Source organism: Venturia canescens, chromosome 10, assembly GCF_019457755.1.
Source record: "Venturia canescens isolate UGA chromosome 10, ASM1945775v1, whole genome shotgun sequence".
NCBI classification, from domain to species: domain Eukaryota; kingdom Metazoa; phylum Arthropoda; class Insecta; order Hymenoptera; family Ichneumonidae; genus Venturia; species Venturia canescens.
Genome location: NC_057430.1, coordinates 5,884,459 through 5,901,303, shown reverse-complemented (window position 1 = coordinate 5,901,303; position 16,845 = coordinate 5,884,459).

Sequence of the window (16,845 nt, the reverse complement as noted above, 5' to 3'; positions counted from 1 at the left end):
GCTGGACCGTTCGCCGTTTCACCTGTTTTCGTTTGGTTTTGTTCTTGGACGCTTCCTATTTCTTCGATTTCGACCGTCGGTCTTTCGATCGAGACTTCCTGGTCTAACGTGTTTAGAAAAGAGATGGGGAAAATCATACTTTTTTCGTGAACCGTCCCTTGCCCTATTTTTATTCCTTTTTCAATTTCTCTGGCTGCTACGCATCCGATTGCCAGTTTTTTTGCTTTCACGTAGTGAATACTCTCAGAACGGGGGGGTAATTTTAATTTCTCCGAACCGTTCACTAAAGGCTCGACGTGACCATATATTTTGATTATACGGCCACCCAATATGTCGACCTTGCGTTTTTTCATGAAATCGAGTCCCAGGATTCCGTCTGTTTTGATTGGAACGTCGTTGTCGACGACGAAAAATCCGTGAAGAATGTTGACGGCGGGCGTTTCGATCTCGAGTATGACTTTACACAGGGCGTTGAAGGCTTGTCCTCCGACGCCAGTCAGTTCGACGGTTTCGTCGATTATTTCGGTATCTTCTTTTAGGGCGCCCCTTTTAATTATGCTGCATTGGGCTCCCGTATCAGCTTTCAAAAGGAGAGCTGAATTTATTGCGTGCGGCGACGTGATATAAAAATCGCTAGCCATTCCCCAGGAACCGAAAGAATTTATTTCGAGTTTTATTCGCGTTTGGTTTGCCTGAGGTGTGGGTGAGCCTGTGGCTCGCTCGGCCTCCAAACAGCTGACGCGCGCGTTCTTTCGCTCGGCCGTACGTGCAAGGAGACTGAGGTTCAGCGACCCTATCGTTTTCTTTTCTCCCGCATTCCCGTTGTTCGGTTGATTTTGACTTTGAATATTACCTTGATTATTTGAACTGTTGTTGTTTTGTTTATTATCCTGATGACCTTTATTTTGGCCTCTATTGCCTTGATTTCCGCGATTATAGTTCCCGTTATTTCTGTTGTTTTGATTTCCACGGTTTCCTTGATTTCCCCTATTATTATTTCCTTGTTGATTTCCTTGATTACCATTTTTATTTTTTCTATTCCAGCAGTCATCATAGACGTGACCTGGTTTTTTGCAATAATTGCAGAAAACGGAATTTATGCTTTTGTTTTGGTTATGCTGATTGTAGTTACCATTATTCCCATTATTACCGTTTTTATTCCCTGAGCTTCTACAGTCGCGTGCAATGTGGTCCCTTTTATTACACTTACTGCAAATAATAGTATTTCCGGGTTCTCTACGAGTTCCCTGCTGTATTTTTTCTTCGTCTATCGCGGCTGTAATTGCTTCGTTAAGGGTTGGGTATGCCCTAGCTTTAATGATTGTTTGATATTCGCGTTTGAGACCTTGAGTGAAACTCGAAAGGGCTACTTCGCGTATGTGTTTTTCTACCGCCATTTGTTCGATCATTGTCGAGTGCTTTTTTATGCTTGCATCGATTAATTCCATCATTGTGTCTTCTATTCTTCTTCCGAATTCTTTTACTGATTCGTTAAATTTCTGTCGACAAGAATACAGCTCTGTTTGAAGGGCTCCTACGGTTCTCGTACCGCAGAATATTTCTAACATAACGGATTTAAACGTTTCAAAATCTGGAATATTTTTATATCGTACTTCTGCTCGAGCTTTACCAGTTAATTTAGTAGTTAACACTGATTCTAGGAGGATCTCTTGGTCCTCTTCTAAAATATGTTTATTGACATGAGCAAAAGAATCTACAAGTTCTCGCGCTTCTTCCGGTTTTGAACCGTCGAATCGAGGAATTAAACTACGCGCTTCTTTAAGAGACATTGAGCCTCGAAGCCTGTTAGTTCGCGAGTGATTTGGAGAGGAATTTTGAGAACTATTTCCTCTATTATTTTCGCCATTATTTCCAGGGTTTCCGGGATTATTATTTCGACTATTTCCGGGATTTCCGGAATTCTGATTATCTCCCGTTGTGTCTAAATTTACTGTTTCGACCATTGTTGATACTAAAGGATCTGTTGTTTCTACTACCGAATTTTCCGGCGTATTTTCCGCGTCTAAATAATCGTCTTCCGATGTCGGAGATCGATTTAAAGATTGGGCGCTACTTCGTCGCCTTCTGCTTTGCGAGGTGATTTCGTTTTTTCTTTCGCGATTGTAGTCGAGTTTATCGTCGAAAAATGAATTGAGCGAACGCGAAATAGTGCTTACGCCCGGTAATTTGAGACGTTCAGCGTACTCGTCGTCTGACATATAAATTTTTATATACGATCTGGCTTTGGCGAATTACAATGTTATTTAGAAATGTTCCGTCACTTACAGTAAGATGATCGCTAACATGATGTCCAGATTTGTTGTAGTGTTGAATTTCTTCCGCTCCTGCTCCAGTCGTATTTTGGGTTGAATCTTGACGTAGATCGGTCTGCCTTGGATGCGATGATCGGTGATCGAACGTCCGTTCGATATATCGACTTTTCTAGAATTATCGGTCCTCCTCAGCAATTTGAATTCCTTCCGTTTGACTATCGTAGACGTGTCGGGTTTCTCGAGTAGTGGCTATCCCACCGCTGCCACCAATGTTGTGTCCGCGAAGACCGTCGCGAAGGGACGAGTTATCAAGGACGAGTATTTAAGGGATTTAGGCCAAAAGAGCAGAACTCCAACTCGATACTTTTACAACAAGTTAACAATAAGTTTATTTAAGAAGTTACAAATTCGAGGTTTTATTGCCTCGAGACCAATCGTTACAATTCTCGTCAAAGACTGTCGAATTTTGGTTAGTTGGTAAATTTATAGACTCGGGGTTTTTCCCCCTCTCGCGACAATATGGCGTGATATTCTTTCTCGAAGTTTCGATGGTGACATCGAGGGTCGATGCGCTCGTTCGAGAACGTCGGTATTTCGCCGTCGATGCATTTATGCTGAGAACGCTTAATTTATATACTCTTTATTTTAGGAGTGCGATGTACGGGCACAACACACGACTCGGGAATTCGGGTCGAAACGACCAGCCTGCGCCGCTGGGAGAAACGACGCACGACTCGGGATTTCGGGTCGAAACGACCAGCCGGCTGCGGATCCACTAAACGTTGCGACTGAAATATCTTAGTCGAAACGACTTCATTCGGGGCCCGGAAAGAGTCGTTACGACCAATATTTGTCAGTCGTTACTACCACTGCCAAAATATACTTACGACTGACATTTTCGGTCGAAACGACCACAAAAACGACCGAAATCCTGGTCGTACAATCCGCTAGGGAGCAGACGACAGGGCTGTCAATGTACTTGTCCCGAGACTCTACCGAGTCTCTTGATAACCCATGCATATGAAGGTCAATGCTCAAAAATAAATGTATGCAGAGAAGCAAAGGCTACATCACATTCTGACCGATGTAGATGTTCCCGGTTCATTCTACCGCTGGATGACGAGATCTTTAGTGCTGACAGCTGAGTCAAAAGATTTCTCCAGGACAGAGCGATGGAGATGATTCCGGATAATTCAATAATACTTTTATTTTTGTTTCGAAATATTTTTCGTTTGGTACTCTACGAATTTCATGTGAAATACAGTTACTTTGAACCGGGGGTATAAACGGGGTAGAATCCTGTACGTTGTCGAGTACTTTCTCATTGTACATTCCGTTAAAATTTGATGCTGATCCCGATTGGTTGTTTCAATCACTGGGAACACTGATGTTTTCGACCTCTCAATTCGGTTGTAGTTCTTAGAGTTGCAAGAGTCCGCCGGTTTCTGTAAAACACGGTGAACATTGACTTAAAGACAAACTATTCACTTGTGAAGTGATATGAACGTTAAAACTTTCTCCCTCTAGCTGAGCTAATAACATTAATCGTTTATGTGATCCATGTTATTCATAGAGTATCAAAGGCGATATTATCTTGCAACGAAAGTATGAAAAAAGTCAAAATAAAAATTGTGTACAATTTTTGATTACTACCGTTCCGTCATAAATTGGTTCAGCCATAAATTTTGCTTCTCTCTTTTGAGCTGAGTGGATTTGTGTGCTTGCATATGTTAGCGACATCTTCATTCTTCATATGTATTGGATTACAAAGGGATTCCAAGATACGCGATCATCATTATAGTAAGATCAAAAGCGGATTCGGCGCCAGTAGAATTTTCTGTTGGTACTCGTTGACGGCGGTACCGTATAATTCTTACTCTATCTTGAACATAGTGTATGGTTAACGTGTTCGTTCCGACGTTAAGGAAGATAAAGTTGAAAGTAGAATTCAATATACTTTGAAAACGATTCATCAATGACGATAAAAACTATACACTTTAGTTCATAATTGTACAGATTCGCGTCCTCGCTGCTGTAGTCGCCGTTGAAAATTATACTAGTAATGCGTTACAGAATATAATGCAACTTATATGTACACACACACACACACACACACACACACACACACACACACACACACACACACACACACACACACACACACACACACACACACACACACACACACACACACACACACACACACACACACACACACACACACACACACGCACGCACGCACGCACGCACGCACACACACGCACGCACACGCACACATCTTACTTGCACCGCAATAATACTGTTACAAATAAAAGTGGAAACCCGGACTCCGATATTTAAATATGCTCGTATCTTTGGCAGACACGTCTACTTCCCTTGCTCGTTGTCTCTGCTCTCCTCTCTTTTCTTTTCTCCTTCCTCGCACCCTCCTTTATTTCATTGCTTCCTTCATCTCCACTCGTTACACTATTCCCCTCCCTCGAGAGTTGTCGTCCCGACAACTATTTGCCGGTTGTAAACGTGTCTGTCATGTACCAGTATCAATCTTTATTATTCCATTCTTAACTAACATCGTCCTGGTATTTACCCAAGTCCCGAGGGAAAAACTGAATGATAGCAAAAAAACCTGGAAAGGAGCGATGTGTACAATTGTTAACAATTTTTTTTTTTTTTTTACTACAAACATTTTTTACTACATACTTATATTTTCTTTTCCTATCTTCTAGCTTCTTTTCTTCAGCCTTGCCATATCTGTGTCAGCCCCCTGTTTTCTGGACCATCAAAGGGAAACAACATAAATGATTAACTTAATTACTTAACTACTCATCAACAAACAACTTAACATGCTCCTTTTTTTTTTAACATCATTCTCCGCACCACGTTTCCTTTGAATCTTTATTTTATTTTTCTTTCATTCATTTCCATCGTTCCTGTCTTCCAAACCAATTTTCACTCACGGGAAACTCTGTTTGGGTAATCTTTTTTTTTTTGTGTTCCAGACATCACCTTTCGTGAGTCTACTACGAATTTCAGACCCACGGGAAATTAAACAACTTGGGTTCTCTGGACCCTTCCATATCCTTAAACTTTGCTCATTAATTTTTCTCTTTATTTTATTTTATTTTATTTTATTTTTTTTATTCGTCGTATGGAGCTAACCGATTTACATGAACGATTTTAAATTTTCTGTGAGCGGCCTTTTGGATTCGATACACGACATCGTTAATTTTTGTTTTTATAAAATACGGGCCTTCCCAATCTCGCTGTAGTTTTGGACATTTTCCTCGAACTTTATGGGGAGAATAAAGCCACACTTTCTGTCCAATTTTGAACAACAGCATGTGAGATTTTAAATCGAACCTGGATTTGATTTTATCGCTCTTCAATGTAAACTTTTTCCTGACATTCTCGTGAATATAACTTAGTTTCTCTTGAAGGTTGTCTACGTATTCTGTGACTGTCGTGGGTGACTCCTTGGTCCTTGCAGGATTTCCTCTGAGCATCTCCAGTAGAAGTCTCAATTCTCTTCCCATAACCATCATTGCTGGAGAGAACTCTGTCGTTTCATGTTTTGAAGAACGGTAGGCTAATAAGAAGAGAGGAATCCACTTGTCCCAATTTGTTTGATTATCATTAACAAATTTTGATAAGTATTGCAAAATGGTTCTATTTAATCTTTCAACTAAACCATTCGATTGAGGATGTAAAGGTGTTATTCTGGTCTTTCCAATTCCCAAAATGTTCATTGTTTCTCTGAAAACGTTTGATTCGAAGTTTCTTCCTTGATCCGAGTGGATTTCATGTGGAATACCGAATCGTGATATTATTTGGGAGACTAACACTTCGGCGACTGTTTTAGCTTGAAAATTCGGCAGTGGGAACGCTTCCGGCCATCTTGTAAAATAGTCGGTTACAACGAGTAAATATTTATTGTTTGATGATGATTTTGGTAGCAGTCCCAGAATATCTACAGCCAACCTTTCGAAATTACATCCAACGTTATAAATTTGAAGTTCGCCTTTTGTTTTTAAATGCGGTCCTTTTTTTGAAAAACAGATTGTACATTTTTTACACCATTTTTCTACGTCTGGTTTGCAATAGGCCCAGTAAAATTGTTGTCGTATTTTTGACAAAGTTTTGTTAATTCCAAAGTGTCCCCCAGTTGGAGAATTGTGACTTTCAAACAATATTTGGGTAATCATTTTTTTTGGAATAATTAATTGCAAAATCCTTCTATTTGAATTCGGGGATTCCCATACTTTGTACAAAAGATCATTTTTAATAATAATCGAATCCCAATATAGGAGATATATTTTGAAAGAAGAGTCTAAGCAAGAAATTTCTGACCAATTAGGGCGAGTGTTATTTTTTTTTAATTCACTTAGCCTCTTGAGGGTTTCGTCTTCTTGTTGTAACTTTTTCCACTTTATAGTTTCTTCGGACTGACAAATAGTACGCCGCACTGACGTTTTCCCTTCCGAATTTTTTGTCTCTAATTTTTCGCATGTTTTGCATGGATCTTCGGAGCAAGGACGTCTCGATAAGCTGTCCGCGTTTGCATGATTCCGCCCAGCGCAATGGGAAATGTCAAAATCATACTGAAATAAAATTTCAAGCCATCAAGCTACTTGGCCTTCTGGGTTTTTAAAAGACATTAACCATTGCAGGGATGCATGATCAGTTCTAATTAGAAATTTCCGGCCCATGAGATAATGACGAAAATGTTCAACAGAACGTACTACTGCTAGCAATTCTCTTCGAGTCACGCAATAATTCTTTTCAGCTTTATTTAACGTTTTGCTGAAGTACGAAATTACTTTTTCTTTCCCCAATCGAAGTTGAGATAGAACTGCTCCGATTCTTTTATTTGAAGCGTCTGTGTCAAGAATGAAGGAAAGAATGAAAGGAAACACTAAAATGGGTGGTTTTGTTAATGCTTTTTGTAAATTCGTAAAGGATTCCTGTGCTTCTTGATTCCATTGAAATGTACTTTTCTCTTCCGTTAGTTTATGTAATGGTTTGGCAATTGAAGCGAATTTTTTTACAAATTTCCTGTAATAAGAGCATAGCCCTAGAAAACTTTTTATTTCTGTTTTATTGGTTGGTTGTGGCCAATGTACGATTGACGTTATTTTTTCTGGGTTTGTTTGAATTCCTGAACCTGATATAATATATCCCACATATATTACTTCTTGGCGATTTAGGATACATTTATCAGCGTTGGCCTTGAGATTGGCTTTCTTAAGTCTTTCAAATACGAGTTCCGAATTTTTTAGATGTTGTTCGAAAGTTGTGCTGAATATGATAATATCGTCGATGTAAACTAAACAAATTTTCCCTAGGAGATCTTTGAGTACTATGTTTGTTCAGGATTGAGCGAGGCCTCGACGGTAGCGCGAGAGAATTCGGGCCGGGCTCTCGCGCTCCGCCGCTGGCGTCGCCAGTTCGCGGGTTCGGACATTTTGGGCGCGTGCAATTAGAGCAGCCGGGTGCTCGTTTCACGCGCTCACGGGGGGCGTCGCCACCTTCTGGGCAGTAATTAGCACGGGACCGAGGAAGCACACCGCGCATGTGCGCGGGGCTTCATCATCGATCTCCATGATTGATGCCTCAGTCTTGATCCGGTCGCTGAAGCGTGCAATACGGCTAATCACTGCATCTCACCTTCTCACCAGTTTTCGGTATCAAATTCGGGTTCTCTTATTCATTTTCGGTTCAAATCATTACACGGACTCTGCGCATTTAACGGAACATTCTCTCGGACTCATTTTAACGGAATATTTCAAAAAATCATCGGGTTCTTTCTCAGAGCACGCTTCGGTCGTCCATCTTGTTCGTCTCGCACGTGCTCGACGAACACCGGGTCAACTCGCCATTTTCATCATCGGGCTTAATCGCACTAATTGTCGGGCAAATACTGTACTGAAGCGAAACACACTCTTAAACACTTATTTCGACGACATGGCACGCACGAGTGTTTACACCGGCGGCCATATTGAAAAACTGTCACTTCGTGAAGCGGCACTCGGGAAGCGAGGCGCTCAACGCTGCCAACTCAATTTCGTTTTACCAAAATTCCCTAGATTCTCAAAGTTCTTGATTTTATTCAATTTCAATTAAATAAACTCTTTCTTATTGAGAATAATGATGCGGATTGTTAAAGAAACGTATTGTGGACAATTTGGTGAAAATTTCAGATTAAAATTATTTAAAAACTTAAGAAAACTTTTCTTTTATAGATCGAGCGTGCACAATGCGCATGCGCGATGACCTTTCAGCAGGCACGTGCAAGAACGTGGCTTTCGGCAAATTAATGAATAAAATCAAATAAAAATAATCTTGTGAACAGAATCAATAGAAAACAAAATCAAATAATAGAAGAAGACTTAAAAGGGATAAAAATCGATCCAAAATTCATTTTATTAAATTTTATTGAATTCTTGCACATGCGCAGTGTGACTGCAGCTCGACTCGGCCAATTGGGACCCACGCGGGGGAGTTAGCGCACCAATCAGAGAATTAAGAGTGGGAGTCCCTGGTTCGAGATTAAGTCGCGCAGCAAATTGGAGTAGGGGACAAAGTCCAAGCGCGTTATTATTATTATTTCCTTTGTTCGGGAGAGTATAAAAACCCGAGCGCAGAAGCTCCGGTAGCTTGTCTCATATCGAATCTCGCCACGCTAGGAGCTAGTCTCGTCTCGAATCTCGCCACGCTAGGAGCCAGTCACGTCTCGAATCCCTGAGAGCTCGACTCGCATGCCATAACCAAAAGCCAGTCTTGCCTCCGGATCTCGCCGCGTGAACTCGCCCAAATTTAAAGAATAAAGAAACATAAAATTTTCGCTTATTTTCAAAATCGCTCATAAAAACAAAGAGCAAAATAACATCGCTATTATCCCACTCAGAATTCAAATAGAATAACACCTTTACTCTCTCACGCTAAGAGGGCCGGGTTCATTCGATTTCGTTTGAACTCAAGATTCTTAGGTGAGAGTTTCCGATCTATCCAGGAGGGCCGGGACAGTTCGATTCCGTTCTGTCTCAAGATTCCTGGTAGATTTCCAATCCTTTTTCTATCCAAGAGGGCCGTGGCCGTTCGATTTCGTTCGGTCACAAGATTCTTGGGTAGGACTCCTACCTTTCCACGCCAGAGGGGCCGGGACAGTTCGGGTTCGTTCTGTCTCAAGATCTCTGGGTGGATTCTTTTCCATCAATGAGTTATTGTTTTCTGAGTGGTGATCTAATTCAGTAGAAATCATTAAAATCAAACAAAATTTCTTCATTCTCATAACGAGACAATTGCGAGTCACTTAGAGCCAATTAAATTGTTTCAAAAAGCGAAATATCTCACTAAAAAAATCATAATTTGAATTATATCGAGTCAAAAGAGTGAGATCAACCACAAAAATCCACTCGAACAATCAATTTGTATTGTATAGAGTCAAAAGGTGAGTTTCTAAGAATTATGGCTCAATTATCAAATTATCAAATGATCGAATTATCAAACAAAATCAATTAAAAATTTATCAAGACCAGCGTTGGCGAGAATTATTGAATTATTATTATTGCAAGCGAAACTATCATTATTCAAATAAAAGCGAGCTTAAATTCATTGCGAAATTCATCATAATTAATTCTGCGAAAATTATTTTCTTTTTGTGTGGAGAAAAATACCGGAAATAAAATTTTACATGCGATTAAAATAAAGCGGAAAAACTCGATTTCAAATAAAAAGCCTTTATTTTTGTAATTTGGTTTAAAACAATTAAAAATTGAATGAAACATTTGTCATTTCAATCTAATTTCATTTTACTTTTGTTTTTCCTTCATGCCCGCTCTTCTTTATTATCGAATTGCTCGAATCTTGGCGTGACGGTGTGCACAAGCACAAACGTACCGTTACAGTACTTTAACATAGAGCAGCGGAACAATAAATTCCTCACTATTTTTCTCGCACCACTGGCGTACTTATTCTTCGTTTACCACCTACACCAGACTCCTTGCAAAAACAGTGTTCATGATTCGTGAAAATGTAGATGCGCCATTGCAAAGACCGAAAGGCAGCACTGTAAATTGCCATAATTCATTTCCGAACGTGAACGCTGTTTTTTCTTCATCATCCGGATCTAGTTGGATTTGCCAGTAGCCACTCTTTAAGTCCACAAATGAGAACCAGTTTGAGCCTGATACTGTTTCTAATATTTCATCGATGCGGGGAATCGAATTTCTTTTTCAAAATGCCCCTCCGCCAATTTTTGCTTAGAGGAATATATTGTTTTTTCTGAGAAAAAATGAAAGTTTGCATCAGACTGAAAGTATTTGCTCTCAATGACAGATTTGTGTCCTGTGTTACATTCCTGAGATGGCGATTTCTTTTTTCAAAATGCCCCTCCCTCGACAAATTTATGTGTCCTGTGTTGCATCTTTTATATTCCTGAGGTGGTACAAGTTTCGACGAGATTTCTTTTTTCAAAATTGGATCATTACTGAAGTCGAGGTCGAGATGGAAAGATGTGCAAGTATGTATGCTATCCACCCGGCGAAACATCCATTGGCATTAACAGCAAATGAACTTGAATCATTACCGAAGGTTTTACTTTTGAAGTATTATAGTGCATTCATTCCTGTTTTATGGAATCGTTTACCCAAGTATTTGCAGTGTGATAGTGAAGTGCGATCATATCAATTCTGCTACGATCATTTTAATCAACCCTGGCTACATACGCATATTGATTCTTGTAGACCTAAACGACGAGATTGTGAAAAGTGTCACATAATGGAACGACTTGTGAATATCTATACGACTCTACGCATAAAAAATCCCTGTGAAATGACATCGGAGGAGCTCCAAATTATATCTCCTACCGTCTTTAAACAATGTTTTAGTGAATATACAGATATTCTGTGGGATCGTTTACCCGAATATTACAAATCCGATAGTGAGATTGCATTATTACGTTGTTGCGTTGAACATTGGAATGTATCATCGATGGACGATCATATTGACGGTCCGGCTCTGCAACGTCGAAATTGTAGGAAATGCTGTGAACGTGTTTGAACAAGTTTAGAATGCACGTGTTCATAACGTCGGCGGAATCAAAGAGCCTGAACAGAAAAAAGGACCACCGGAGGAGATTGCATCGATTCCAATATAGATCACGTTTGAACCTGTTTGAAAGCGTGTGGAAGGGGATAATCCAGTTTTGGGGTAGGGATAGATGGAAAAACTACAAATAGCAGAGTCCAGAAGAAAAAAGCATCACTTCACGTCTTCGTAAAGTTGAGTCAAGACTTGCTCTTTAAAGAAAATCTCAAAAAACTATATCCATAATGGAGTTCTCCGCCATCAACAATATCATCGCAAAGTCAGAGTATCTCCCTGCCAAGAAGCTGAAAGAACTCCAAGTCAACGAAGAATATCGCGTCTCGGACGTGAGGACAGCAAATACCAAATGGGGAAAAAGATACGTCGCCGAAATCAGGAATGAATTCACCGTATTCCTGCCACCGCGAGTTGTCAAGGCATTCGATCAGAATCCAGCGGTATTCGAGAAACTTCTGGAAACGACTCATTGTGGACAACTATACATGAAATATCTCGGTGGTGATTGGAACGCTATTGAATTTTCTCAAAGAGATTTCTAATATTCTCATCGCAAAAATGTATATATCTGAATCACCGATGAAATGTATGTTGAAGGAGGAGGAGGAGGAGGAGGAATATCTAGAGTCGCGGCAGCGACTCTGAGACAAGTACATTTATAAGATATGACGAGTTGCTGCCAGAGACTCTTTACCGGAGCGATAGCGTTTCCAATTGTTTTCGAAAATTTTCAAAATTTGTTTCTTCAATAATTAATTAACTATATCATTTCGGAGAATATTATACGTTGACATATTTTTTATTATTTTTTTTCTTTCGATTGCGACCTCATCGAACTCTGTGGGTTGACGCGTTGAAGAGATATTAATTATTTATTTTTTAATTGCATCAAAAAATGGGTCGGATTTTCGCACACATTTTTGATGTTTATTTGTTTTATATCTAGTGACAAATCTGGTGCCATAATACATTTTATATACCGATATATTTTTTTTCTGGTGCCATAATACCAATATATATCTATATATTTTCGTGTCGTATGACGTATGGTGTGTTGTTTATGCTGATAGATGATGAGGTTATAAAGATCGCGATTTGACAGTTCACCGATATCCCGGTCGGTAGTACAAGTATATACCTATATATTTCCGTTATGATATGACGTATGGTGTGTTATTTCAATGCTAACTAAATGAGGTTATAAAGATCGCGAATGTTACAATTCACCGAAACTGTTCCAATTTTTTCCGGTTCTGTAGAAAATAAATAAAAGCAGTACAATGTTTTAGTGAAAGTGGTGAGAAAAAAGTGAAGAAGAAAGAGATAAAGACGGAGGAATCCAAGAGTGTTGTGTAACGGAAAAAAAACCGAAAATTGTCAACAACGTTCAGATTGATGGTAAAAATATTTAGAAAGGTTAGATTTTTTCTATATATATCTTGAGATGTAGTCCGGATTCTGAAACATTAGAAATAAAAATCCATGACTTCGCTCTTTCTCATCAGCTCTCTCTCTGATTGTATCATCAGACTTGTCGATGTTTGTTATTGCAGAATATCTAAAGACGCGGCATCGTCTTGTAATAAAATAACCCAAAACAGGGATGACGAAAAAGAGCCAGGGACTACAAAAATATAGAAAGGCAGTATAATCGCATTGTCTGTAAACGTATAACAGACTATTCGAAAGTGCTTGATTACAAAATTTCTATTGGCAAATTGAAACTGAGGCAATCAGTATTTTTTTGCATTGGTGGAAATTTTTTCATCAAAAGGACTAAATTGATAATCACGGAGAGTTTTCACTTCAATTCCAACAAAGTAAAATTTAAGTTCGAAATAAAATATGTCCGCGTGTGTGTATATGTGTGTATTAGGGTGGTAAAATAGCTAGAAAATTTTTGAAAAAAATCACACGTATTCTTTAGAAGATTCTCAATACTTTTTGTTCTGGAACATTTCTTTGTTATGTCAAGACTTTCGAGAAAAAAAATCATACAGATTTTCATCATGCTGTTTTGCAAAAGCCGCCATTATGCAAAAACTGAGTAAGAAAAAAGTGTTTATAACCAGTGTTCTGGACTCGTCAGACCTTAAGAACATTTTTGCTGGCGATAATATGGTTATTTGAGAGCAGCAACAGTAAGGGAAATCGCTTTGAAAAAAAAAATGTTAGAAAATCTTGACTTTTCAATTAAAAACGAATAAATAATGAAGATTTTGATTTAATTTTACAAAATAAATGCAAGATTCTGAAAGAGCACTCTCAAAAACCCCCTATATCAGATTTTGTTCTTTAGTTAAAACTGCGTACTTGAAATTGTGTGTCCAAAATTGTCATTTTGCGCATTAATGGGTTCTTATAGTGATGCTATACAACATTTTAAGGGTAGGAGTTTTGAAAATTTTTTTCGTGTAGCAACATGCTTGTAAAACAATTTATGGAAATTTCAAGATTTTCCAAATGTATTGAGGCCCACAGTATAATCGTGACCACAAACGCAGAAAAATTCCATGTATTATGAACAGAAAACTTCAACCCCCATGGTCGAGGGTTGAGCATTGTTCTACAAATCTGACAAAATTACAGCATTACTTTTTATGTATTTCGAACCAATTTAGAGGGCGAAAAGGGTAAAATAAATTTGATCCCAAATAACTACCACCCTAGTGGGTATTAAAATACCTAAAACAACTTGCATGCATAATAAAACGATTTTTATTTTCAAAAAAACTGATTCGGCTTGAGTCGGTCACCCCCTATGGCAGCCGCATTTTTTGGGGTTTCCTCGATTTTTTGCGACGAGAAAAAAACACAGACTTAAAATTTAAAGAGTTTATTCATTGGTATTTCAACTTTATGATAGAATTTTTTAACTCTGATGTCTCGAGTTAATTCCGTGTAAAATTAATCCACAGGATCCCATATGCTTCTCCATGGTGTCCACGATTCCCGGGGGTTCCGTTTATCTGCGGTCAAAAAACCGAGGAGCGTTTTGATTTGTAAAGCAGTGGGCTATTGCCTGAACTAAAATCATACAGAAATATCGAAATTGAAGGATTATTGAGCTATGCAACATTTTGAAAAATTGAAATAAGGTTTTTCTAAACGGAAAAATCCTTCAATGTTTAATATTTCTGTATAATTTTAATTCAGGTGATAACCACTGCTTTACTAATCCAAACGCTCCTTGGTTTTTTGATCTCAGATAAACCAATCCCCTAGAATCGTGGAGACTATGAAGAAACATATGGGTTCCTGTGGAGTAGCTTTACACCGAATCTACCAGAGATATCAGAGTTAAAAAATTCTACCATCGAGTTGAAATACCATTGAATAAACCCTTTAAATTTCAAAAGTCTATGTTTTTTTTCTTTGCCGCAAGAAAATTGCGAAAAAACCCTACAAAATTCGGCCGCCATGCGGGGTGACCCCCTATGTTGGATTTAATTATTCCAATCGATCAATATCGCGTTATCTTGAAAAAAGATTCGAGTGCCTTAGTCATTGAAATCCTGTCGTTATTTAATGACATCGAAATTTATTATTCCTTGTAATTTTTTGAGTTTTTAAATAAATTAGCCGTAATTTGATTAAAAAATTTTTGTTTCCTTTTTTTTGATATCTCTTTCAATGAGACAGGGAATAATTTTAATTAAAAAATTTTTCAATAAATGTCTTTTCGCAAGTACACTCTGATGGGTGATAATATGGTCATTACATCTGAACGGTAGTCTCAGTGAATAAACCCTACATATATGTTACTCATACATGTAGTGTGCATTTCTTGGTACGAACAAAAAATGAATTAATAATAACAGAATGTCATCTATATTGTGCCCTAATATGAAGAATTTTATTTTCCAATATCCTGTAAAATTTTTTCAAGTTCACAGTGCACAAAAAGTAGTCAAATCAAACCATAAGTAACAGCACGAGTGCTGTTAAAAAATTGGAGACAAGTACATTTATGTTTGATGTCACCTGGATAGTAGTCTCAGTGAAACCCTATGAGACACTCATGTAGTTCAAAACACAAATGCACGATGATTTATAAGAAGAAGTTGTTCGATCTGTTCTCTCGAAACTTGCTTTAAATGAGCAATTCATTACTAAAGGATATAAAAAAAAACCATTTCAAACGCAATGAATAAAAAAATGAATCTGTTAAATCATGGTAATGCGTGAAAAACGTTTGGTTCAAAGGAACAAAACGTGGTCAAATAAATGCAAAAGTGACGAGTACATCGGATGACGAGTGAAAAAAATTCAAAACATAATAGTATGTAAAAAAAATTACGAAACCAATTGTAAATAATTTCAACAAAACAATTAAGAAAAGCTTTTACAAATCATGAAAAAATATTATATTAAAAAAAAATACAAATCTGTAATTATATTGTAAAGGGAAAAAAAAATTTAAATAGGACGTGAGAAATTTAATCTTACGGGAAGCACCCGGAACTTTAGAAAGTTCAAGTGAATCAAAAAAGTTACCATCTGAGTTATGTGCAGCACTACAATTTATGGCATCAATCGGAGGATAAGTATTTTATTAGTATATAATACATAATTTTTCACAATATGAAATTATTCTGAGAAACGTTCAAATCCAAAAAAAAATCGCATCGAAGGTAAAAGTCATTTGTTACTCTATGGTGGCAGAGACTTACTTAGAAGAAAATCGATTCTTCTCAGACTTTCAGGATCCCCTGGTATTCACAATATTCGACGTCGATTTCGTATCGGTACAAATTATGTTTAAATATGTGCTAAAAGTACTTGTCCGGCCCATCACTTTTCATTCAAATTGCTCATTCAAATAAAAATCAGGGCTCTTCTAGATCTGATGGATCACATCTATGCGTACAGAGGGAAACAGCGGGAATTTAAAAAATTACCTCCAAGAGATTTTAACTTAATTGCATTCATTATAAAAACATGCAAACAAATTTTTCTGTAATATCCAAGAGATATTATTGTGTATTTATGAAAAAGTATCCTTCGCACGATAAGCATTGTCCAGCCTCCAAATTAACTCCCCAGTTTATATTGAAATGACGGCAATTTTTACTACACATTTTATTCTTCAAACGAATTTTATTCGTTATAGCAACTAATCTATTCTATTACTGAAGATATTCAGCTGATAATAAATCGCAATTCAATAAATTTTCGAGCAGATTCGTCTGTACAATTTCATTTTTTTATGGTCACGTACACAATTGCACTTTGTTGAAATCAACATTAAAAAATGAGTGCGACACGGGCATTTCTTGAAATTCGATGAAAAGTGATTCCCTAGTGTATTACTATATACACTTTCTTAAAAAAAAATTTTCGATATATCAGAATGTAAAGCCTCTATCCGTTGCAATGGTTTTGTTTACTCGATGCCATGAATTGTTGCGAAGAGATAGTTGCCGCCGAGCATATGGGGAATCATGTCCACATTCAAGTGGGCGTGTAA